At 42.0% G+C, this 26,947-nt stretch overlaps 1 protein-coding gene across 4 annotated transcripts in view; it reads left to right on the top strand.

Annotated features, from left to right (window-relative positions):
- rngtt (RNA guanylyltransferase and 5'-phosphatase) overlaps nucleotides 1–26,947 on the top strand; it is a 376,302-nt gene that overhangs the window by 266,307 nt on the left and 83,048 nt on the right. The gene's annotated exons all lie outside the window — the stretch shown is intronic.

Genomic DNA, 26,947 nt, shown 5'->3' with positions numbered 1-26,947 from the left:
TGCAACTACGATACCGAACCGCAGACTTCTCTTTCTATTGAAGTTCTTAGTGAAGATTAAGACTTTCACCTTCATGTTATATGGCTCTTCCCCATGTCTGAATTTAAATCTTATCATTATTTAAACAACACAACCATTAAAATGTCAAAAACCTGTAGTCATTTGCAATGCATCAAGTAAATTCCTAATTCCTACTATTTTTAAAGTCATACATATGTATTTTAAGATATTTAAGCGTTTTGTTTTGCCTTTAAGACCTGTGCAATCAAATAAACCTGAAGTCTGTGTAATCAAATCTTGGTAACATGTCGGCTGCATTGTGTATTGTGCCGTTGTATCCTCTGATGCCTTGAAACTTCTACGTGAACTCTAATTCTATAAAAGTATCTATCACATTCCAAATAATCACTCACTAAATGCAATCATAGAAGCAGACCACTAGCCCAGTTGCTCTATACCAGTGTTTTCATGCACATGAGCCTACGCCCACACATCATCTAATTTCATTAACAATTCCTGTTCTTTTCATCCTGATGATTATAGAACTGGTCTTAAATTCATCCAGGCTGTTCAACTCAATTACTCCTTGTAGTAGTGAGTTGCACATCCTAGCCACACTCGGACTAAGATTTTTCTCCTGAATTTACTGATGGTAACAGCCTTTTGTTTTAGTTCCTTGCTTGAATCCATCAAGTCTAGACAACTTCTCTACATCTTTCACAATCCTTGACATCTCTCTCAGATTAACTCCTGAACTGTTTAATCTTTCCTTGTAGGCATAATGTTTTTGTATTGGTCTCCATCCTTGTAAATAAAGTAGATATTTATTAAGCGTACTCTTACATGGACTTCAATCCTGTGTTAAATATTTGTTTAACAGTTGTTTTACAGTTTTCCATTTTGAGCAAAGTTGACTTTTGACTTCACAGGACTGATTTTGGTCAGGAATGTCACTCGCTCAGCCATCTGAATTTACACTCCTAAGTGAATATTCTGTTTATTTCCTCGTATTCTTTTCTGATCTTGGAACAACATGTAGATGCTATTGCCATTGTTGACTTCCAATAACTGCTGTTGGCTTTCTATCTGTTTTGACCACTTTCCCACATAGTAACTGAGTAGCGGGCTTAAAAGGGCAGGCACAATTTCCAGTTGACCATTGTGACAGTGCTGAAAACCTCAGTTATTATGTGCATCATGTCATATGAGATTAGCTTGCACATATGATTTCTTTTGACTGTAACTAGGCAATTATTTTGGATAATGTTTGAGAAGGTGGGTTGCAAAATATATTGTGGCTCAGAAACAGTACTAACTACAAAATATGGTGTTCTCTTCGGCCAAAATTATATTTTGTGTGCTTTTAAAACTGTATAGGAGGATAAATTTCCTGCAATACAGCATCCCAAGCACCCCTGTATATTATGTGTAACAAAATCAGAAATTGTTCGAGGAAGTCAGCAGTCCTGGCAGCTTCTGTGGAGAAGAAAGCAAATTTAGTGTCTCAAGATCAGCGTTGCTTATACAGAACTTTTTGTTTTGTTTATAAAGAACTAATAAATTTAATTGGCTCAAAAAAAATTTACTTGCAAAGCAAAGATGCCATCCTTACATTGCATACAGTTTAAAAGTATGTTACAATAAAATAACACATCCTAACCAGAGGTTATATTGCTGTCTTAGATCTTACTTCTTGGTGTATTATCCAAATATGAATATAAACATTTTTGACGAATTGGATACATGATATACATTGAATGGCAGCTTTTGTTATTCAGTTTTAAAGGTCAAGTCTTACCAGTCTGCAGGGCTGCTCAGTCACCAGAGAGAGATGACTGGTGGTTTAACTTGAGGGTTACCATGTCTCAGGCAAAGGGAAGAGGTTGAGAATGAGAGTCCTTCATGGTAACCTCAACTGGTACTGGAATTGAACCCACACTGTTGGCATTACTCTCATTACAAATGCGCCAACTGAACTACCAACACACTCACTTCATTGTAGAGCCATGGTCACCAACATTTCGATTGCAGAGTGTCTGTCTGCCAATTCTCCTGCCTGCCTGTGTTCCATTGCAGCCTGCTTCTGTGTCAGTTGATCTTATTATTTGTCCGCGTTTCTTCACCGTGTACACATCAATTGGCATGCTGCTATTTGATTTCCATTTTCTAGAAGCTAGATGCCTAGAGAAGCGTGCATGCTGTTAACAGACTTTGCCAGCTTGTTGCATTGTGTTCCAGTTTGGTCCACACAGGCTATCGTTGTGGGGTAACACAAGTTTTGTGAAGGCAGTCGCAGGAATAAGAAATGTATCAATATGTGATGTATGAAGCTAGAATAATACAGTACTAGAAAGATAGGTGACAATTCAGCCCATCATGTCCATGCTGTCTATAAGAGTAGTACCACTCCTCTGCCTGGTCTCTGTAGACGTGCAATCTTTTTCTTTCGGCTGCTAATTTAGCCAATCTGTGCAAGATGAAGAAAGGTTACAAGGAATTCTGCCATGCCTCACATCCGGTAACATAGCAATACAGGATGATCGGCTCATCACAACCACAGAAGTGAAGTGACCTATTGTGCCTCCATACTTGAAAACAGCCATTAGCGTTCTGGATGTTCCAGAAATGCAGAACCAGAGGTCTACTAGGTGTGACTAGTGACAGAGGTCTGCCACAAACTACAAGATGAAGCAACAATAACAAGTGATGAATCTGTACCATCTAAAAAGAAACCAAAAACATGGGATGGGAAGACCGATTTCAGTTAAAAATTGTGAAAGTGAAGGAAATTTACCTTGCATGTCACCAGGGTATATTGATAACTAAAAGGCCAACATACAATAATCCACGGTGAATTCAGGGAGTGCTTTTCCCTAAACAGTGTGCTTCAGGTAAAGAAGCTTGATGAGCTGAAGGCCATTTTGAAAGCTCAGTGGTCATCTTTTTCTAAACTAGCAGCAAAAGGTAAGATCTGCGCTGAAGCATCATTTTGCATTTGCCATCTTCTGGAAAAATGCAAGAAATTATTCGCAGATGGTAAAAAGATTAAACAAGCAATGAAAATGACCACTATCATCTTAATGTGTATGTAACATGCAAATATTTCTACTTTAAAATACAAATATGGGACTGTAACCCATTGTGAAATGTTTCTAAAATCAGGTTGACAGTTAGCTATTATTGGTACATGGTTGCATATCTGGTTGTTTGGCTTTTTGTATGTCACTAAAAATACCCCTGTCAGATTGTTAAATAATTGTTAAAATAAAACAAGAATTTTATATGAAGTTGTTATTGCCTCAGGCGCAATACCTAAATGTCATTTAGATATTAAAATATTTTACTGGGGACTTAAATAATTTATGGACTGAATCTTGCATTTTCTTGGCTAAGTGTCACTTATTTTTTTAATTTTTTGAAAGCTTAGTAAGATGAAACTTGCCTCATTGACCATCTACCCCACCCCAGTGCTGTCTCCTTGTCCAATTCTTGTCTCATCTTGCCACTTGCATTCCTGGAAGAACTTGCTACTCATTCATTGAAAAACCAACGTCTGTTACTGTATACCTGGCTGGACCCTGACATTCTGAAGTTGCTGTGCTTGGTGACTGACATTTAGTCACAGGATGCCAGAGAAGCGTAAGATGGTGCTGTGATTCTCCACCAGGGACTGGGAAGATCTGTCCAACAGAATGTTGCAGAGGTGGGCCATCCTTTTCCCAGGGGACCAGCAGAGAAGGCCCCATGACCAGATCTGGCAGCCTGCTCCAAAGTTGTCACTAGGTCAGTGCAGTCTACGTAGTCTGGAAGAACAGTTGGCAGTGGCAAAACAAAATTCATGACCAAAGAGCATGCGCTCTGCTACCTCACAGTCTCTCTACCTCTATCACTGCACCTACACACACCCAAGGCTCATGTTTTGCCACTCTGACTGTGGCCCACAACGTTTTTCTTCCCTTTCTCCCTTTTCCCTTAAACCTCCCCAACAACTAACCCTGCCAGGCCTCCTCAATTGTCTGGAATATCTCACCACTTGCCTCTCAACTGCACCAGCACGTACAGCCATGTTGCCCACTTGCATCACACTGAGGCCCTCCCTTGCCCTCATTCCTGGATAAGGCAGCCCACAAAAGAGCAGGAAAGGCTCCCAGATGGATGCAAGGCTCCTGACATCAAGCTTCTCAGCCACTGAGAAGACAATCCTGTCCCTCACTGCAGAAAACTAGGGCCACTTCTGCATGGCTGCCAAGATACCCATGTCCCTCAAACTGAGTAAGCACCATTCTTTGTTCCTCTGCAACTCTCGCCTTAACCCTACTGTCGATGTCATTCGTTGCACACCATGTCATGACGTCTTCTCTCCTGTATGTCTCGCAGATAGCTGTGGGATGCTGGCAATCCTAGTGGAGAAGCCATCTCATCGGCCTCTGAGGACTGAGAGGACTGAGATCTCAGAGGAAGCGTAGCTGGTTCCTGCGTCCTCACAGCTCACGTACTGACATGTCGGGGGACTTTAGGCTTAGAGGAGTGTGAAAGCACAATCTGGTGAGCACCTCAGTATGACAACTCCACTGCTGGCCCAGAAAGAAACACCCTAAGGCATTGACACTTAGAAGGCTTCCAGTCACAAGACACTTGGTCATTTCCAGACAGGAAAGGTTCCTGTGGTTTTGCAATCAGGGATTTAATCCATTTGCACAGGGAGGAGGAGGAGTGGCAGACAGCCAAGTGGGATGAAACAGCCCTCATTGCCCAGAGTTTGCAGATGTGCAGCTACATGTAATTCAGTTTGTGGGCTGGGTGAATGTTGCTGTGCGCGAAGTATCCTTGCAGCAGCCTTTTGCTGCTGGTTGCTTTCTGAAAGTAATCCAGAGAAGCTCCTGAAGATATTTGAAGCCAGTGTCGGTGGGCAGTGAGTGTATGTGGCTGGTGCCTGTAGATCATGCCCTGAGATGCTGTTGTGTGGTAAGCGATGTGGAGGTTACTTGCAACAAGCAGCATGCTAAAGTCACTTGGTACCCACTCTGACTTGCACGTTGAGAATTCTCAACAATGAGTTTGCTCACAGCGATATGCACTGTGCATAGCCAGGTCCATATTAATGAAGTGAGTATTGCAGTTAATAATGTCAATAAACATTACTCCTCTTAATAGGCAACACACCATTGCCGAGTGAGAATCTCACCTTGATGCCCAAAACCTAATTGAAGATATAATAAATTGCTTCAAGTTGCTCCTGTTGTCAAGATGGGCCTCGCCAGATCTTGTGTGATTCTGCTACGTTGCTCATCATAAATCATGTCATATAAAACTTACTGCCCTGTGATTTTTACCTGAACTGTTCGTAATTTCAGGATCCACATTAACCTTGATCTGATCTTTCAATCTAAAATCCTTGCTAACACAAGGACTGCCCTGCTTTCAATCCTGTACTGTTTTTCACACCTCGCCTCTGACCTCGTTCTAATTCCAGCGAAACTCTTATCCATCCCTTTGCCTTCAGACTCAAGTATTCCAAGGTCTTCTCGAGTCTACCCCAAACAAACTTCGCCTTATGCAAACAATGACAAGATTTAAGGCAGTTCTGTCACAGTACTGCAGATGGAGTGTAATGAGTCTCATATTGCAATACCACTCTCCATCTATATGTTTGTTTGCCTTTATCACTACAACTGTAAGATGACTGATCTTTCCAATAATGTCTTTTCAGATCTATTGCACAATCGTCTTGTATATAAAGCCGAGGTCGAGCCCCCTAGGTAACTAAAACCGAAACACTCAGAGGCAGGCCTCACCTCATAATCTGTTAAAGGAAGTGTGAAAAGTGGTATAACCTATCTCTCAGCTCCCAATCTATTATTAGGCAGTAGTTAAATAAAATTCTTTCACTCACTCTATTATCAGTAAGTAATAATTTATTCATCTAACTCTAACAGTGCACAAATTAACAGAATTAGTAACAAACCAAACACGTCCCCTTAACTACTAACTAATACCAAATAAAACAAAATTGAAATGGTATGCTGTTCCAATAACTACAGGTCCCACTTACATAAAACAAAATAAAATGCATTCAAACTCAATCTTTCGAAATTACAATCAGGATACATCTTCCAGAATGCCCTGTGTCCCCTCCGTTGTCAGGAACACTCCTTTTTTTTTCGATGCCTTGTTTCAAGAATATTAGTTAAGAGTGTCACTAACTTTTCGTTAGATGATGGTATTCTAAGAGCCAGTGATTTTCTCTTGAGAGCTGATGGTTTGTTAATTCTATTAGATGGCAGCTGCTCTCTCTCAGATCTTCAAATGCCCTCTTATAACGTTGATGACTTATTAATTTCTTATAAGTTTGGTCCTAGGTTGTCAAAACTATCAGATCTTAATTTAATCAGTTTCTAAGTGTCTGGTTTAAATTAATTGGCTTGTTTTCAAACTGGTTGCCTTAATAATAAAACAAAGTACTGTCTGGGTTGTTAACCACACAGCCCTTTGATACAATATTTCAATTTCAGGAACTCTGTACATGTGCATTTTTTTTTCAATCTCCAAGCCTAGAGAAAAATACGCATAATCATTTAAATGGACCAAGCAGTCTTCCTTCCCATCATTTTACAACATTACATACTCTACCCACCTTCACAACACTGTATTTAGTTCCTTACTTGCGAATAAATTTACATTGAGCATATTTAATTTGATTTGTTTCATTACTTTCACGTGTACCACAGTGCAGAGCAGTGTTGTCCAATGTGCTTTACAGACAGATTGCACTATACAAGCGCATCAGGTTAACTGAACACAGTGCAGGATACAATGGTACAACTATTGAGAAGGTGCAGAGAGAACAACATTAATATCAAAGAGTTCCATTCAAAAGTCCAGTATCAGCAGGGAAGAAGCTGCTCTTGAATCTGTTCATACGTGTATACAAAGTTTTCCAATCTTCTGCCTGACAGAATAGGGTGAAAGAGAGTGTAATGGGGGTGGGAGATCTCTTTGAGTATGTAGGTTACTTTCCCAATGCAGCAGGAAGTATAGATGAAGTCCGTGGATGGGGGCGCTCATTTGCCTGTTGGACTTGGACTATGTTCACAACTCTCTGTGGTTCCTTTTGATCTTGGGAAACAGTTGACATATCATGCAGTGATGCATCTAGATAGGATGTTTTCTATGGGGTATTGATAAAAATTTGCAAGAGTCTTTATGGACATGCCAAATTTCCTTACCCTCCTGAGGAAGTAGAGGTGTTGCTGTGCTTTCTTGACTATAGACCATAATGTGGGTGAACCAGGACAGATTGGTGATTGTCATTCCCGGAAATTTGACGCACTTGATCATCTCTACCTCAGCACCATTGATGCAGACAGGGGTATGCCGTCCAGTCTGCTTCCTGAAATCAATGACCAGCTCCTTCGTTTTGCTGACATTGAAGGAGAAAATGTTGTCTTTGCATCATTCCCTTAAGCACTCCATTTCCTTCCTGTACACACTCTCGTTGTTGTTTGTGATGTGACTCAGTGGTGGTGTTGTCAGCAAACTTGTAAATGGATTTGTTGTGGAATTTGGCCGCACAGTTGTGTGTGTAAAAGGAGTACAATAGGAGGCTGAGTACACAGTCTTACATTTGCAGCCTTACAAATTACATTCGCCGTCTACTGCCAAGTTTAATTGCAAAAAAATCCAAGCCCAAAGCTGGTGGCTTATTTCTGCAGCTGGTTTTGTTTTCACATTGTCAGTCAAGCTATTTAGTTTTCCATGGTCGTAGATCTTGATTTTCTGTTATGAACCATTTTTTATATGGTGCTCCATTTTATATCTTATTTGCTGGATCATCAGTGTGAGTGAACTAGTAGTAATCTTGTGTCAGAAGTTATGGGTTCATAGCATCCTTCAAGACTTGAGTGCATGAATAGATGACGTTCAGACATGACTCTCAGGGTGCTGGTTTGTAAGCAGTGTTGTTCGTCACACTGGACATTAAACTGAGACTGTTTGCTAACTGCTACACGTGTAAGTAATTTTGTCTGTGGTGCTTTAAGGTGTTTATAGCACTTTATTCCATATGAGAGGTTATAATTACGAGAGTTCTTTCAACACAATGCCTGAGGTATTACCATGTCTTTAATGAGAGTACCTAATCTCGCTTTCTTTCCCTTTCCCAGTGACTTTCAAAATGCTTCTTTTTCAAAACTTACCTAATTTTATTTTTATAATATCTTCAGTCACTGACTCAATTGACATTTATATTATAATGTTTCAATTTCATCTTTTGATCTGAATGATCTTGCAATTATGCACTTTGATTCCATAGATTGCTGCAAATGTAATCTTATACAGTTCACTACATCAAAATACAGGAATTTATTATTATGGGGAGGCAATGGCCTAGCGGTATTATTGCTGGACTGTTAATCCAGAGGCCTAGATAACATGATAGGAACGCCGGGCTCTGATCCAGCCATGGCAGATAGTGGAATTTGAATTCAATAAAATCTAATGATGACCGTGGATCCATTGTTGATTGATGGAAAAACCCACCTGATTCTCTAATGTCCTTTAGGGAAAGAAACAGCCGTCTTTACCTGGTCTGGCCTGTGTGTGACTGCAGAGGCACAGCAATGTGATGACTCTGAAATGCCATGAGGATAATTAGGGACAGGCAGTAAATATTGCCTAGCCAGTGATGCCCTCATTCCTTTAATGAATTTTTTGAAAATTGTTTTCATAACAGGCAAAATGAAGAAACTTAGTTCAAAGACCTAGGATAAATGTTGCTGTAAGAGAGTTAAGAGATCTGCTTCTCCACTCTGTTCACCTTGATTTGTTGCCAATTAATCCATCACTGATTCTAGAATTCAATGCAATGAAATTAGATTTATCACATAGTGAGTTTTCCTGTCTAGAGCTCAGAGCTGCACTTTGGACATAAACCGGCATCCAAGTGGAAATTTAGTTACAGGATTATTAGTAGCATTTCCCCTTTTCTCCCCCCACAGGAGTACATGAATATGATCACTTGTAAGTGTTGATATAACACTTGATCCACAGGATGTACCAATATGTTTCGAGGAGACTAAATATTTTGTGCTCTTCTTGATGCTTGCTGGAAAGCAGGGTTAATTTTTTTTGAATGTTGCAGTCCAGCTTTGGATGAGTGCAAGAGTTGTGCCTTTAAGATAATGAGTTGAGTTGTGTGTGTTCATGAAGCCAAGAAATGGTGGATCTAGCAGAAGTACATTACCAGTGCTGGGTGACACTTGTATTGATTTGATGCCTGTGTTGCTTCGTTCACAGCATGTGAATTATTAGTAACTAAACATCAATATCTACTACACACACACCGTTAAAATGACACCTCGCTGTTCAGCATATGCTCATTACACTCCAGAGTGCCTCCGGCAAAGATGACAACAGGAGCTCTCTCTCCACGGGAACCGATAAATGGCCTTTCACGTTACATGTGCACGACCAACGATTGACAGCTTTTTGTTACGTTTTCGTGCATTCTCCTTTGAAATTTGTTTTCTGATTGTGTAAAATCCTTGAGAAAACAACGCACAAAGATGTGTGCTTAATTTATACTGGGATCATTTTGAATGCAGCATTATCTGTCATGCCGAGTTCCATTGTATGATTGTTTTAAGAGATTAATTAGTGAGCATTTGTTGCATATCATCTTCATTTGTTAACTTTAAGGATGCTAGTCATGTATCCATTTGAATAGACAAAGTGGCTAATGTGTATTCTTGTACGGTCTTACACCCTGAAAATTTTATATTAAATCTTATATATTCTCTGCCTTTGTCAGCAATTGGAGGGAGAAAGCAGTGATTTCTGAACATCGATTTAATTGTTATGGGGGAAATTAAAATAGGCAATTATATTGTGAATTACTGACTTCCAGTTCTGATTTCTCTGTGCCCCTTTTCTTTTGACCATTCATTTTCTCAAGATGCCCAGAAATGGTTTAAAAAATAGGTGTGGGTTGTCTTATTTTTCCAATATGAAGCATTTATGTTCTGATTACGTTCCTTTTGACTAGTGTCATAATTCCATGCTTTATATTGAGGATGACTTAATATTTTGTATACACTGAAAGTGAAAATCACTGCTTCAGTATAAATAAATTGCAGCTGTAATCGAAAGACTTGAAATAGCAGTTTCTAAGCTGGTCGAACGTATACATGGCTGTATGTACATATTCCAAAGCTACTAAAATTGAGTTGGCCTGTTTACAGAAACCCATCAAAGACAATCACCCAAGAAGATAGTGAATAAGCCCCATTTCCTGAAATGCTGAGGGTTAGGGAGCCAGTCATTAATTGCAATAATTTCATACAATGGTCTATGACTAAGTGACGAACACTCCCAGTCGTCATCTGATTAAATTGAACCTATGTATCAGGAATCCACGTGACTGCATTTGGATCTTTGGTCAGTTGGAGAGAGGATTATGTGACAAGTTAGTTAACTGTCTCTTATGTTGGCAGCTATGGCCCGCAGAAAAGCGTAAAAGACAGAAGAAGAAGGTCTGTCTCTTAGCTATATGTATATATGTGTGTCAGCACACTTTGGCTGTCTTGATGCAGAATCCAGAGGAACCCACAAGCTTAATCCATCCAAGTAATCAGCTCACAATACCCACCTGCCTTTAATAACACTCTTAAAAGGACTGTCTCAACTATTGTCTAGTTTATTAAGTTATATGTGGGTATGTGGAAGATAGTGGTAACTTTTTTTGTTTACTTAATCAGCGTGATAATCCCTAGAAGCTCATGGGAAATCTCCTCAAGGAGCCCATGAATTTGAGTTCCTTTGGCAAAAGGCAGTGGTCTCCCCAACTGAAACTCATCACCTGAGCTTTCATAAAGCTGACACAGGGAGCCTTGTGGTGCAGTGGTAGCATTCCTACCCCTGAACTGAGGGGCCTGGGCTTTTAGCTCCACGTGTTCCAGTGATTAGAAAATAGGATAAATCCGATGTGGTTATTGATGGTGATTAGTAGTTTTAAAAAATGCAAAAAAAGGAAGTCAGGATGGTTTTGGTTGTGGGAAGATTGCCCAGTTGTGTGTGGCAACACTTCTGGGTGGAGATAAAACAGTTTAAAAAATACAAAACCGACTCAGAGGGCTCTTATGGCACAGCAATAGCATCCCTACCTCTGAGCTAGGAGTCCTGGGTTCAAGTCCCATCTGCTGCAGAGATTGTAATAGTGTTGCTGAACAGTTTAATTAAAAATACATAAAGCAGTCCAGGTGCACTTGGAGAGGGAGCACGTGGTGTCCATCAGGTTTGTTAAAACCTTCAGATGGAGGCGAGCTGCATGGGTGATTACAGGATTTTATTAAAAAAAACTCGAGTCATGGTGGCTTTGGTGGTGGGAATATCACTCTCGAGCACGATAGCACTTGTGGGTATAGGAAGAAAGCACATAAGCCAAACCATAGGACATCTGTGGCTCAGTGGTTGTGCCCCTACCTCATTGAAGTCCCACCTAATCCAGAGATGTGTGAAAACCTGTTTGAACAAATTGGTTAGAAATATGATAAAGCAGACCCAGGGATATTTTAAAAAAGTCAAGCAGACAATATTCAATTGGAAACACATAATTTATACTGGTTATGGTTCATAGAAAAGAATGTTCGGCTATGTGTGATAACACTTCTGGATACCATATATAAATAACCAGGGATGGATCTGCAGAACTTTCTGACCTGGGCTGGGACTAGCCTATGTGTGCCATGAGTAGTTGCCAATAGAATGAGATACCTTTTTTAGGGAAATAGGATAGAAGGGGATCGCTGACAAAATATTGTTCTCCTGACCACTTGTGGGGCTCCACCTTTCAGCATCATAAGAAGTTTAATCTTCCTGGCAGCTCCAGAGTCAAAATCCTTTGGTGAACTGATAGATATGGTAGTAGACCGCCATGACATCAAACCATCCGTTATATTGCAGTATTACAGATTTGGCATGGCAAATAGACTTCCTGGGGAACCAGCTACTGAATTCTTAAAGAAACTGTAGAAGTTAGCAGAAGAGTGAGTATGGGCAGCACATTGGGAAATGTTAAGAGGTTACTGAGTTTGTGAAATTGATAATATTGCGACTGAAAGGAAGCTACTGACTGAACCAGATCTGGACCTCAAGAACTGGCTCTTTCCTATGAAAACATTGAAAAGGGATCTCGGGAGCTTCAGGGGTCCATAGGTAGCATCGTTCTCAGCCTAGGCTACCCCAATACCTGAGGGAAAAGTCTGTATTGAACAATTTTCATGGCTGCTGTTGTTTGCCAAGGAAAGGCAATTGGAAACAGAGGCTGCAGGGTTCCAGAATGGGGCAGGATGTTTCTCTAAAACACAGTAAGGAGCAAGAAGGTCCAGGCCGGACTTGTAATTGTGGGATCCACCCCAGATAAGGTTAACAAAACAGGCAAAATGCGTACTGCACAGGCCGAAGGGTGAATTCACTTCATGGCAGGGCTTTGCAAATAATTCAGCCCAAGAGTGAGGAATTAATATGGTTAAATCACATCACTGCTCCCAAAGTGGTCCCAGTTAAGATAAAACTCCAGACAAATGGCCGCCCTGTAGACGTAGAGGTAGACACTAGTATCACCATTTCTATTATTGCGGAGCACACCTTTTAGGAAACATCAATATGGCATCTTGTCTTTAAGTTCGCGAGACACCAAAGCTAGATTGGGCAACAGATAGTCTGACTCTTAATGGTGGTGCAAAGGCCAGGCCCCAAACTGGTTGAGAATGGTCTCCCCACAGAAAGTCCACCTGGATGGCGAAACAGATCTTTAAACTGGGCACTAGTAATTTATATGAAGTCATTGGGAAGTAGCCCGGAGTGTTCCAAGAGGGCCTCAGAAAGATAAAATGCACCAGTGCCAAGGTCTGTGTAGACTCGGAAGCTTTATTTAAATGCTTCAAGGCATACTTCCAAGCAGAGGTCAAATTGAGACATTTGGAGGAACTTGGCATCACATACCCAATACAGTTTGCTGAATGGGCCACACCAGTACTCCCAGTTGTAAAAGCTGCCAACACAGTCCTTCTCTTTTGGGGATTATGAGATCATAATCAAATGGGTTTCCTGCTTAGACAGATGCCCAGTGCCACATGTTGAAGCCTTTTATGAAAGCTGGCCTGGGATCATATATTTTCTATATTGAAGAGAGACTTGACAGGTCATCCAGGAAGTATGTTGCTATAAATACACTCAAAGGACTGCATGAGTACACTGACTTGCCCTCTGGAATACCTGTGCTATCTTTCAAAGGGTAATGGAGAACATCCTCCAAGGAAGTCCCAGAGTGTCCGTCTATCTTGATGGTGTTTTCAGTCGCTACTGCAGAGGGACATGTGGAGAATTTAGAAGAACTCGCACTGTTTTTTCCTGAGGCTGGCATCTGCCTAAAACGTGGGGGGTGCGGGGAGAGAAGTTTTTCTGCCAGAATCCCTACAGTGTGAAAACAGGCCCTTTGGCCTAACAAGTGCACACCGACTCGTGGAGCACCCCCCCCCCCCCCCCCCCAATAACCTACACATCCCTGAACACTACATTTAATATGGCCAATCCACCTAGCCTGCACATCTTTTGGACTGTGGGAAGAAACCAGAGTGCCCAGAAGAAACCTATGCAGACATGGGGAGAAAATGTAAACTCCATACAGACGGTCACCAGCGGGTGGAATCAAACCCAAGTCCCTGGTATTCTGAGGCAGAGTGCTAACCACTGAGCCACCTTGCTGCCCTGAAAGGGGCAGGTAAATGAGATAAAGTACCTCGGGGACAGAATTGATGAGAATGAATTATACCCTGTCAAAGAAGAGGTGAAAGCTTTAAAAAGGGGCTCTGACACCAACGAACACAACGGAGTCAAAGTTTCTCCTCAGTCCCAAAAATTACTCTGGGAAGATATCGTACATAAAAGAAACTCTAGAGACCCTGGGAGTTACCTTAAAAAAAAAAGGATTGATATTGTACACAGTGAAAACTGGGGAGAAAGTCGCAAAAATAAGCACTTTGATCACATCCGGTGGAAGCCTTCCACAGTTGAGCTGACTGTTTCGATTTGCATGCCACCAAGGTTGAGGACACTTCAGTGACTCTTCCGTTTTCACACAAGAGACATTTGCCAACTTATTATGAGTGCCTTGACCAGGACTTGGAAAGCAACAGTAATGGTGCCATGGGCAAAATGCTGCAGGAGGCCATAATAGTGCAGAAACAAGAGGAAACCCTCAGACACAGGAGGAGGAATGTGATAATCTCTACAAGGCCCATGGGGAATCAGCAATCAATTACCTGTTGCAACCGCTTGAGTGATTTCCCACGGTAACAGGCAGTGACCTGCCTGGCCAAAACTCATCACATGAGCTCTTTATAAAGCAGAGCCAGAAAGACATGAAAACTTGGGAACTTGGAGAAATTAGTGGTGATATCTTGGGGACACTCCATATCATAGTAGAGGAGGTGTTGGACGTATTCGAATGTACAAAGGTAGATAAATCTCCTGGTCTTGACCAGATATGTCCAGTTCTTCAGGCGTTGGTGCTGGGCCCATTGCTGTTTGTTATCAATATTAGTGATTTGGCCGAGAATGTCAGAAATCATATCACACTGGGTTACGGTCCAAAAAGTTTATTTGAAACCACAAACGTTCGGAGCCTCACTCCTTCTCCAGGCGTTAGTGAGAACCGTGGAATCAGACACAGAATTTATAAGCAAAAGATCACACCGCTGATCAGGATGTAGTAAACAAACCTAAGATGCTGTTAAATCTTTATTCCGTTAGAAGGTTTCAATTGATTAAAATGTATGCGTAAATTCCCGAATTTCTTTCGAGTCACTTTCCTGAGAGAACAAAAGGTTTTATCAGTGTGAAGAGGTGACATTTTTGGTCAGACAGTGCATGTTCGGTGCAAAGCCTTATTTAGAATCTGTTTGTGTCCTGGTTTGGAGTCAGACTGGTTTTATTTCTAAAGTGGGAATTTCTGAAATGCCACATCAACTGACTGTCTATAAATTCTGTGCTTTCTGAACAAAATGGAAATTTACGTCCTAAACATATGTTTGCGTATGTGCATGTGTGTGTTCGTGTGGATGAGAGAGGGGGCAAGAGACCGTTTGGGAGGGTGGGTGCGGTGGTGAGTGGAGGGACTGTGTGTGTGTCTGTGTGTGGGCGGGTGTGTGCGCGGGCATCGGGGGACCGCATGGGTGTGGGATCATGTAGGAGTCAAGAGACTGCTTCACATGCACACAGTGTCTCCACCCACCCCACCACATGCGCACGTACCCACGCTCTCTGCCCTGCTCGTCCACTTGCTCACGGTTGCAGTGATAATGGGAACTGCAGATGCTGGAGAATCCAAGATAATGAAATGTGAGGCTGGATGAACACAGCAGGCCCAGCAGCGTCTCAGGAGCACAAAAGCTGATGTTTTGGGCCTAGACCCTTCATCAGAGAGAGGTCTAGGCCTGAAACGTCAGCTTTCGTGCTCCTGAGATGCTGCTGGGCCTGCTGTGTCCATGCTCACGGTTGCAGATATATTCAATTTTGTTCAAATGCACTCAATTTATAGATAGTCAGTGAATGTGGCATTTTATGAATTCCTACTCGAGAAATAATACCAGTCTGATTCCATACCAGAACACAAACAGATTCTAAACAAGGCTTCACACCTAACATGCATTGTCTGACTAAAACACCACCTCTTCTTCACACTGATAAAACCTTTTGTTTTCTCAGGGCAGTGACTTGAAAGAAAACAAGCAATTACATATACATATTAATTAATGAAAATCTTCTAATGGAATAAAGATTTAACAGCATCTTATGTTTCTTTACTAACTTTAACTTTCCTAATATTGATTGGAACCTCCTTCGAGCAGAAGATTTGAATGGAGCTGTTTTGTAAGATGTGTTCAGGAGGGTTTCCTAACTCAATACGTTGACAGGCCGACGAGGGGAGAGGCCATTCTAGACTTGGTGCTCGGAAACGAGCCGGGGCAGGTATCAGATCTTGTGGTGGGAGAGCATTTTGGTGATAGTGACCATAACTGCCTCACATTCTATATAGCTATGGAGAAGGAGAGGATTAGGCAAAATGGGAGGATAGTTAATTGGGGAAGAGGAAACTATGACGCGATTAGACATGAGTTAGGAAGCATGGACTGGGAGCAATTGTTCCATGGTAGGGGCACTATAGACATGTGGAGACTGTTTAAGGAACAGTTGTTGCGAGTGATGAGTAAATATGTCCCTCTGAAACAGGCAAGAAGGGGTAAGATAAAGGAACCTTGGATGACGAGAGCGGTGGAGCTTCTTGTGAAAAGGAGGAAGGTAGCTTACATAAGGTGGAGGAAGCTAGGGTCAAGTTCAGCTAGAGAGGATTACACGCAGGCAAGGAAGGAGCTCAAGAATGGTCTGAGGAGAGCCAGGAGGGGGCATGAGAAAGGCTTGGCAGAACGAATTAGGGAAAACACAAAGGCATTTTACACTTATGTGAGGAATAAGAGAATGGTCAAAGAAAGAGTAGGGCCGATCAGGGATAGCATAGGGAACTTGTGTGTGGAGTCTGAGGAGGTAGGTGAAGCCCTAAATGAGTTTTTTGCTTCTGTCTTTACGAAAGAAACGAACTTTGTAGTGAATGAAACCTTTGAAGAGCAGGTGTGCATGCTGGAATGGATAGAGATAGAGGAAGCTGATGTGCTGAAAATTTTGTCAAACATTAAGATTGACAAGTCACCAGGCCAGGACCAGATTTGTCCTCGGCTGCTTTGGGAAGCGAGAAATGCAATTGCTCGCCACTTGCGAGGATCTTTGCATCCTCGCTCTCCACTGGAGTCATACCTGAGGACTGGAGAGAGGCAAATGTAATTCCTCCCTTCAAGAAAGGAAATAGGGAAATCCCCGGCAATTATAGACCAGTTAGTCTCACGTCTGTCGTCTGCAAGGTGTTAGAAAGGCCATGGAAGAGCATGGCTTGATCAAATGCAGTCAACACGGCTTTGTGAGGGGAGGGTCATGCCTCACAAACCTTATTGAGTTCTTTGAGGATGTGACTAGAAAAGTTGATGAGGGTCAAGCTGTGGATGTGGTGTATATGGACTTCAGTAAGGCATTTGATAAGGTTCCCCATGGTAGGCTCATTCAGAAGGTCAGGAGGAATGGGATACAGGGGAACTTAGCTGTCTGGATACAGAATTGGCTGGCCAACAGAAGGCAGCGAGTGGTAGTAGAAGGAAAATATTCTGCCTGGAAGTCAGTGGTGAGTGGTGTTCCACAGGGCTGTGTCCTTGGGCCTCTACTGTTTGTAATTTTTATTAATGACTTGGATGAGGGGATTGAAGGATGGGTCAGCAAGTTTGCAGACGACACAAAGGTTGGAGGTGTCGTTGACAGTGTAGAGCGCTGTTGTAGGCTGCAGCGGGACATTGACAGGATGTAGAGATGGGCTGAGAGGTGGCAGATGGAGTTCAACCTGGATAAATGCGAGGTGATGCATTTTGGAAGGTCAAATTTGAAAGCTGAGTACAAGATTAAGGATAGGATTCTTGGCAGTGTAGAGGAACAGAGGGATCTTGGTGTGCAGATGCATAGATCCCTTAAAATGGCCACCCAAGTGGACAGAGTTGTTAAGAAAGCATATGGTGTTTTGGCTTTCATTAACAGGGGGATTGAGTTTAAGAGTCGTGAGATCTTGTTGGAGCTCTATAAAACTTTGGTTAGACCGCACTTGGAATACTGCGTCCAGTTCTGGTCGCCCTATTATAGGAAAGATGTGGATGCTTCGGAGAGGGTTCAGAGGAGGTTTACCAGGATGCTGCCTGGACTGGAGGGCTTATCTTATGAAGGTAGGTTGACTGAGCTCGGACTTTTTTCATTGGAGAAGAGGAGGAGGAGAGGGGACCTAATTGAGGTATACAAGATAATGAGAGCGAGGCTCCAAAAGCTTGTGGTTTCAAATAAACTTGTTCGACTGTAATCTGGTGTCGCATGATTTGACATTGTGCACCCAAATGCAACACCAGCACCTCCACATCTTGGCTGAGAATGTACAAGGCGTGATTGGTAAGTTTGAGGATGATGCTAAAATAGGTGGTATCGTGGACAGTGAGAAAGGTTATCAGAAATTGCAGCAGGACCTTGATCTGCTGGGGAAATGGGCCACGAAATGGCAAATGAAGTTTAATATAGATAAATCTCAAGTTTTGCATTTTGGAAAGTCAGATCAAGGTAGGAGTTTCATGGTGAATGTTGGGGCCTTAAGGAGCGTAGTGGAACAGAGAGACTTCTGAGTTCAGCTGCAAGATTCAATGAAAGTGGAGACACAGGTAGACAGGGAGTGAGGACAACTTTTGGTACACTGGCCGCCTTCAATAAGACAGTGAGTATAGAACTTGGCAAGTTATATTGCAGTTGTGCAGGACTTTGGTGAGGCCGTACTTGGAGTATTGTGTTCAGTTTTGGTCACATTGCTATCGGAAGAATGTTATTAAACTGGAAAAAGAGTAGAAGAAATTTGCACAGTTATTGCTAGGACTCAAGACTGAGTTATGGAGAAAGGTTGGACAAGCTAGAACTTTTCTTCTTTAGTGCATAGGAGACTGAGGGGTGATCTCTTAGATGTGTGTAAGATTATGAGAGGCATGGATAGGGTGAATGCACTCAGTCTTTTTCCCAGGGTTGGCAAACTGAGGACTAGAGGGCATCTGTTTAATGTAAGAGAGGAAACAATAAATGGGAATGTGAGAGGCAACCTTTTTACACAGAGGCTAGTATATAACGTGGAATGTGCTGCCAGCAGAAGTGAGTGAGGCAGGTATGTTAGCAACATTTAAAAGGCATTTGGACCAATACATGGATGGGAAAAGTTTAGAAGGATATGGGCCAAGTGCAGGGAAATGGATTAGCATCGATGGGCATTTTGATTGGCATGGACTAGTTAGGGACAAAGGGCCTGTCTCCGTGCTATAGGACTCTATGGCTGTATGAAAAAGAAAATAAAGCTGAACCCAGATTGCCCATAATTGGCTTGGGACGTATACTTCTAATTGGCTACGGGGATGATTACTGGTGGTGGTTAATAGTTTAAAAACAAAAAGAAAGGTCACAGTGGTTTGGCGATAAAGTCTCTCAGGTATGTGATAACACTTCTGGGTATGAGAGGGAAAAAGAAGCAACCCAGAGAAAAGAAAATAAAGCTAACCCAGTTTGCACATAATGGGCAAAAACAGAAGTTGCTAGAAAAGCTCAGCAAGTCTGACAGCATCTGTGAAGAGAAATCAGAGTTAACATTTGGGTCCGGTGACCCCTCCTAAGATTTGATGGTAGGTGAGAAAATGTTGGTGTATGTGCAGAAGATAGAGTGGAGGGATGGAGTAAAGAGTAAATAGAGCCCAAATAGAGAGAACAACAGTTGGGCAGACAATGGAGTTGGTAATGATCTGGCTCGGAGGGTAAATAACTGTTAATGGAGACTGTTAGTGGCTGATCACAGGTTGCATGTAATGGCAGACTACGTGATAACAAAGCCTTGTGTGTAGTGTTAGTGACTAGAGTATGGAAGTGTTCAGACTGTAAAATTATTGAACTCAATATTGAGTCTGGAGAGCTGCAGGGTTCCAAGTGGAAAATGAGGTCTTGTTCTTCCAGCTAGCTTACACTGAGCCTTGCTGGAACACTGCAGCAAGCCTGAGACACAGATGTTGGCCAGGGAACAGGGTAGTGTGTTAAAGTGGCCGACAGCTGGAAGCTCGGGCTAATTTTTGCGAGTTACCGCAGATGTTCTGCAAAACTGTCACGGAGTCTACGCTTTGTTTCCCCAGTGTAGCAGAGGCCACGTTGTGAGCAGCAAATGCACTAGATTGGGTTGTGTGAAGTGCAGGTGAAGTGTTGCTTCACCTGAAAGGTATGTTTGGGCCCTTGGATAATGGGGAGGGAGGAGGTAAATGGGCAGGTGTTGCACCTACAGGGGTTGCAGGGAAAGGTGCCATGGGGCTATTGGAGATGTTGGGAGTGAAGAAAGAGTGGAGCAGGGTGTCCCAGAGGGAACGGTCCCTGCGGAAGGCAGGCATGGAAAGGGAGGGGAATGTGTCTGGGAATATGTATCTCACAGGAGATGGCAGAAATGGCGTCTGATGATCTTCTGGATGTGGATGCTGGTGGGATGGTAGAAAAGGACAAGGGGAACACTATCACTGTTGCAGGAGGGAAGAGGAGGAGTGAGGATGGATGTGCGGGAGATGGTTGGACCTGGTTGAGGGCCCTGTCAACAACAATGCTAGAGAATCCTTGGTTGAGCAAGAAAGTGGACATTTCAGAGGTTTCCTTGTCGAAGGTGGCAACATTGGAGCGTATACAATGGAGGCCGAGGAACTGGGAGAAAGGAACGGAGTCTTTATAGGAAGCATGGTGTGTGGATGTATAGTCAAGGTTGCTGTGGGAGTCAGTGGGTTTATATTAGATAGTAAAGGCCAGTCTGACTCCAGTAATAGAACATAGAACATAGAACAGTACAGCACAGAACAGGCCCTTCAGCCCACAGTGTTGTGCCGACCATTGATCCTCATGTATGCACCCTCAAATTTCTGTGACCATATACATGTCCAGCAGTCTCTTAAATGACCCCAATGACCTTGCTTTCACAACTGCAGCTGGCAACGCATTCCATGCTCTCACAACTCTCTGCGTAAAGAACCTGCCTCTGACATCCCCTCTATACTTTCCACCAACCAGCTTAAAACTATGACCCCTCGTGCCAGCCATTTCTGCCCTGGGAAATAGTCTCTGGCTATCAAATCTATCTATGCCTCTCATTATCTTGTATACCTCAATTAGGTCCCCTCTCCTCCTCCTTTTCTCCAATGAAAAGAGACCGAGCTCAGTCAACCTCTCTTCATAAGATAAGCCCTCCAGTCCAGGCAGCATCCTGGTAAACCTCCTTTGAACCCTCTCCAAAGCATCCACATCTTTCCTATAATACGGCGACCAGAACTGGACGCAGTATTCCAAGTGCGGTCTAACCAAAATGGTAGCAGATGTTGAGGAAGGGAAGGAAGGAGTCGGAGATGGACTAAGTGAAAGTGAGGGCAGGGTGGAAATTGGAAGCGAAATCGATGAACTCTTCCAATTCTGGATGAGGGAGGGAAGCAGCATCGATTATAGCGAAGAAAGAGTTGTGGGAGGAGACTGGAACAAGGAATGTTCCATTTACCCCACAAAGCTACCAGCATAACTGCAGCCCATGTGGGTACCCATGATGGGCTTTGTTTGTAAATGCTTACTGGCTTATATGGGTGATTTCTGGTGGTGGTTAGTAGTTTGACAAAAATGCTAAAACGTAATGGTGATTTGTGGTGGGAAAGTCATTCAGTTGGTTGTGACACGGCTGGGTATTAAAAAAAAGCAGACCCGTGGGGTTCTTGTGGTGCAATGTTGATGTCCCTATCTCTGGATCACAAGGCCCATGTTCATGTTGTATCTGTTCTGGAGATGTGTGATAACAATCTGAACAGATTGATTAGAATATATTTTAAAAAAATACTGAGTCAGGGATGGTTCTGCAGAACTATCTGCCGCAGGCTGGGACTAGCCCATATATACCACAAGTAGTGGCTGTACTTTGGTCAACAATCAGTAATGTTCCTTTCTAGTTGGGCTTCCTGAGTTATTGTAGGCATGTTAATGAATAATTTGTATTCTTAGTATTTATTGTTTTTTTTTATTAAAAAAAGTAATCAACACGTGTCTTGTAAAGTCACAGCGCATAAACAGTGAAATGCTGATTGAATTGCTCAGCATATCCCTTTTTTAAGACATAAACAGAACCATTGCAAAGAAGTTATTGAACACAAAATGTTACCTGTCGTTTCTCTCTCCACAGATGCTGCCAGACTTGCTGAGTTTCTCCAGCTTTTTGTTTTTGTTTTCATTTTCAGAATCCCAGCATCCACAATGTTTTGCTGTTCTTCTTTTAAACTGTTGCTGTCGGGTGAGGAGTGGAAAATGAGGGAGCCATTCTGCCCCCTCTCACCTGATGCAAACTACAATCATGAGTGGTTATGTTAAAAATAAGTGTACATTTAAAAAAAAAAATCTTTATTCAGTCTTCGTGCTCAGCTGAGTGCTTATTAGGATTTGGCTGGAGTACCATGTATGGTTCTGGTCACTGTACTGTAGGAAGGATGTGATTGCATGAGAGAGAGTGCAGAAGAGCTTCACCAGGAGGTTGTCTGCCCTCACTGTTTTCCTTACAGCAGAGAAAGCTGAGAGGGAATCTGTTTTGAGATGTACAAAATTCTGAGGGCCAATGACGAAGTGGTTAATTGGAGAAACTTAATTTTTTTAAAATTAACTCAGGGATTGAGTGTTGTTGGCTGGCTAGCATTTATTGCCCATCTCTAGTGGCCCCTAAGAAGGTGGTGGTGCGCTGCCTTCTTGAACCGCTACAGGCCATGTGCTGTAGTAGGAAAGTGGGGAGTATCCCATCTCTCTCCTGACTTCTGCCTTGTAAATGATGGACACAGTCTGGGGAATCAGGAGGTGAATTACTTGGCCCTGTATTCCTAGCCTCTGACTTGCTCTTGTAACCACTATATTTGTATGGCGAGATCAAGTTGAGTTTCTGGTCACCAGTAACCCCTAAGATGTTGAGAGGGGATTCATTGATGGTAACAACATCGAATATCAAAGTACAGTCATTAGATGGTGTCTGATTGGTGATGTCATAGCCTGACGAGTGTGTGGCACGAATGTTACTCGGCACTTTTCAGCCCAAGCCTAGATGTTGTTCAAATCTTGTCGCATTTGAACATGGTCTGCTTCAGTGTTTGAGGTTCAGAGATGGTGCTAAACATTTACAATCATCAGCAAAGATCCCTACTTCTAATTTTATGATGAAGGAAAAGTCATTGGTGAAGCAGCTGAAGTTGGTTGGGCCCAGGACACTATCCTAAGAAAAGCAATGTCCTGGAGCTGAGATGACTGACCTGTAACAGGTGAGGGATGGTACATGGTAATCCGCAGTTTCCTTGCCTGAGTGAAATCTGAAGCCATGAGACTCCATTGGGTGTGGAGCCAATGTTAAACTCCTAGGGCAACACTCTCCTGACTATATGCCACTGTGTCACCACCTCATCTGGGTTAGTCCGAGGAGTGGGACAGCACATATCCAAGGATGGTGATGGTGGTGGTATCTGGGACATTGTCTGTAAGGCATGATTCTATGAGTAGGACTAGGTCAGGCTGTTGCTTCTCTAATCCATGCGACAGCTGTCCCAATTTTGGCACTCGCACCCAGATATATGTAAAGACTCTGCAGGGTCGACAGGGCTGTTACTACCGTTGTCTTTTCCGATGCCTTGGACAATACCAGGTCTGTGCAGTTTCATTTCTTAGTTGAGACTTCATAGCAATTCTACCACTCAATTGTATCATTATATGTTAGGCCCTTTCAGAGGGGAGTTGCAAGTCAATCACAATGCCAACATTCAGGAGTCACGTGTAAAGGTGGTAGATTTCTGTCCCTGAAGGACATTAGTGAACCAGATGGATTTTTCAGACAATCAACAGTGGTTTTATGGGTGTCAGTAGATTCTTAATTTTATTGTTGAATTCAAATTCCACCATCTGCCATGGGGGATTTGAGTCCGGGCAGAACATTAGCTGAGCTTCTTGATTAATAGTTTAGTGATAATACCACTAGTCATTGCTTCCCCTTCAAGGGATCAATAACCATGGAGCAAAGTTTCATGGTAAGATACAGGAAGTTTCAAGGGGATTTAAGTAAGGTTTTTTTTCCCCACCCAGAGGCTTTTAGGTGTCAGGAACTCACTGTCTGAAAAGGTGGTAGAGACAGGAACCCTCAAGCCATTTAAGAACTATTTAGATGAGCACTTAAAAAGCACCGTAGCATTCAAGGCTATGGGCCAAGTGCTGGAAAATGAGATTAGAATAGATAGCTGTTAGATGACTAGCATGAATATGATGGGCTGCAGGGCCCTGTTTTAATGCTGTTAAAATTCTGACTTGTACCTGACTCCTATTCATCCTAATGACGCTTTTCTAATGGTTTTCAGGGGACAATCACAATTTAGTTCCAAGTGTAGACAAATTTGGAATATAAACAATCTGTCCTGCCAGCTATTTTGAGAAATTAAATTTTTGCATTACTCTAATAAGATGGTGTTTGTTCCTGATGGTATTTATCTTCACAGATGGCTGGAAAATGTCTAAGTGATTTCTAGATTTCTAGCCACAAAACGACATGACCCACTATCACTAGTATCCTTACATACAGATGAGGAAGGACACCACTTTGATTGGGACAACACATCCATCCTAGGACAAGCCAAACAGAGACACGCACGAGAATTCCTAGAAGCATGGCATTCCAACCGGAACTCCATCAACAAACACATTGATTTGGAGCCCATCTACCATCGTCTGAGAAAAAGAGGAGGAAATGACATCACCAATGCAGGAAATGACATCACCAACCCAAGGAAACCTAAACAGATAAATAGAAAGCGGGACATAACACCAGCGCTTCGTCGGAGGCTCACTGATGATGTTACCTAGAATGGTGACGAAACGTCTGAAAACTAACCTTCCAGCTCAGCGAGCAAACTCACACCCAGAACCTCAATCTGAGCTACAAATCTTCTCAAAACTCGCTGATCTCTATGTTTATAAACTAACCTGATAACGGCTTAATTACTTTCAGCACCCATTTATTTGCGGCATTTCAAATCTAAATTTAAAATCGTAGTGAATGTCTTATGGGCTGCAATGTATTCCATATAAAACATGCTTGCATTCTAGTCTGTGAGACAGCTCTCCAAAACATCGGTGTTATATTAAGTGACCTTCTGAAATTAGAAAAAAAAATGCATTTTAATTTGTTTTGAAAAGTAAGGTACAAACATCTACTATCTCGTTTATATTTCTAGTATATATTCATATTTGCACAACATAAATCATTCGATTCCGGGCATGTAACTCGACAGCTGAGCCAGCCTGTGTTGTAAAATTCATTTCAAGAAATTGTTAGTGATATGACCTAACATTGATAAATCAAGAAATATTTGGAGCATTGATAATTTTAGCTATGCAGTTATTCCCAATGCAGATTTATTTTGCAAAATATGCAGAACTGATTTAAAGTTTTTATAGGTTGTCTACTGTGTGTCACTGAGGACAAATAATTCTAAGTACTTAACTACAAATGAGCCTCAGGTGTGTGTATCTTTCTGAATAATCCTCCTTCCCCATCGCCTCAACAATAATCCTGTGGCACAATTTCTGTGTGGATATTATCTGTCAGCAACCTAACAATGGAACAGATATGATGAAATGATACATACCAAAGGGATCTATCTTTTTTCAGCTGTCTCTCCCAATTGCATTTATTGTTATTGACCTGTCTGTGATTAGTCTGCATTATTATGATCTCATTTTGAAATAAAATGTGTTTTTATCAAGTATTTGCTGAATGAGTAATGCACTTTTGGAAGCCAGACCATGCTATTTTCAAACTATAGTTACATGATCTTGACAGGTTAATTAGTACAGGAAACATCAGTAACCTAGCCAATGATACTTCTAATTCTGCACTGTTACATTTTAACAATACGGTGGTTGTGGAAGAAACCATATCAAGAGTGGATGTAACCAAAGTGTGAACAGTGCTGTGGGATTTTCACAGCTCAGCTGATGCTAAATATTATTTGGAAGTAACATAACTTTAATGTCCACAAAATACAAAGATGTGATATATCCAGTTAACTATTGGGATGACTGAAGCTATTGTTTTCTGTTCACACTACAAATTTTATTCCGTGGCCAGTCTCAGTCTCAGTCTCAGTCTCAGACTAATCCAGATTGTTCACAACCTGTGGTGTGCTGAGATGAGTTTCTGACCATAAATACATACCAGCTGTAAGACTTTATTTTTGCCTTCGTACTATCACCTGACGACTCCTGCTGCAGCTTATATGCCTTTGTTATCTCTAAACTTGATTGTTCCAACAGATTCTAGACCGGTCTTCAGTTTTCTACTGCCCATACACTTGAGGTCATCCAAAAATATGCTGCCCATTTGTATTCACACCAAACCTGTCATTCCAGCTCTTATTTACTTACATTGGCTCATTTAACGAATGGCTTCATTGTAAAAATTCATCCTTTTTACATTTTTCCCTGGCCTCCTACTTCTAGATCTCCATAATCTCCAATGCTACAGCCTTTCAAGGTGTCTGTACCCCTTTTATTCTGGTCTCTTGAACAACCCAGGCTTTAATTTCCTCTACTGTTGGTGACTTCATTTACCCAAGCTTTAAAATATGGAATTCCTTCCCCCAAACATCCAGTACTGCTCAATCTCTCTCCTTTTTAAGGTAATCTTTAATCTCTCTCTCCAACAAGGCTTTGGGTCATCCGCCTTGATAGGTCCCTGATAGTTCAGTGTCAAATTTAACTTTATAATATTCCTGGGAAGCATGTTAGGGAAATCTGGTACATTAACATGGCTTTCTTTTACTACTGGTTGATGTAGGATTATAGTCCTACCTGTAATGCTCAGTTGACCAATACTACCTGGATATTGTGTGTCTAAAGTAGTTTTATATTTATTGTAGTGCATCAGTTCAAGAACTGGTTGAATGAAGGGACAAGCATTCAGCTGCTAAGCTCTTGTAGTAATAGAGGGACCATCGCTGTCACTGGCTAATTATCAATTTTAAAAAGCTATCAATTAGTCGTGTAGATAGCAGGGAATTTTGCTATGAAATGTTTGGATTATTTGGGGAGAAAAAGCACAATGATACTAGTGAGTGAGGTTGCACTGAAAACAGTTAACTTTAGACTCAAGATTCTTTTTATTCAGCTTTTACTATCATCCTTGCCCTGTCCCCTCCCTTTCAACAAGTCT

Source organism: Stegostoma tigrinum, chromosome 4 (genome assembly GCF_030684315.1).
Source record: "Stegostoma tigrinum isolate sSteTig4 chromosome 4, sSteTig4.hap1, whole genome shotgun sequence".
NCBI classification, from domain to species: domain Eukaryota; kingdom Metazoa; phylum Chordata; class Chondrichthyes; order Orectolobiformes; family Stegostomatidae; genus Stegostoma; species Stegostoma tigrinum.
This window is presented reverse-complemented; position numbering and strand designations above follow the sequence as displayed.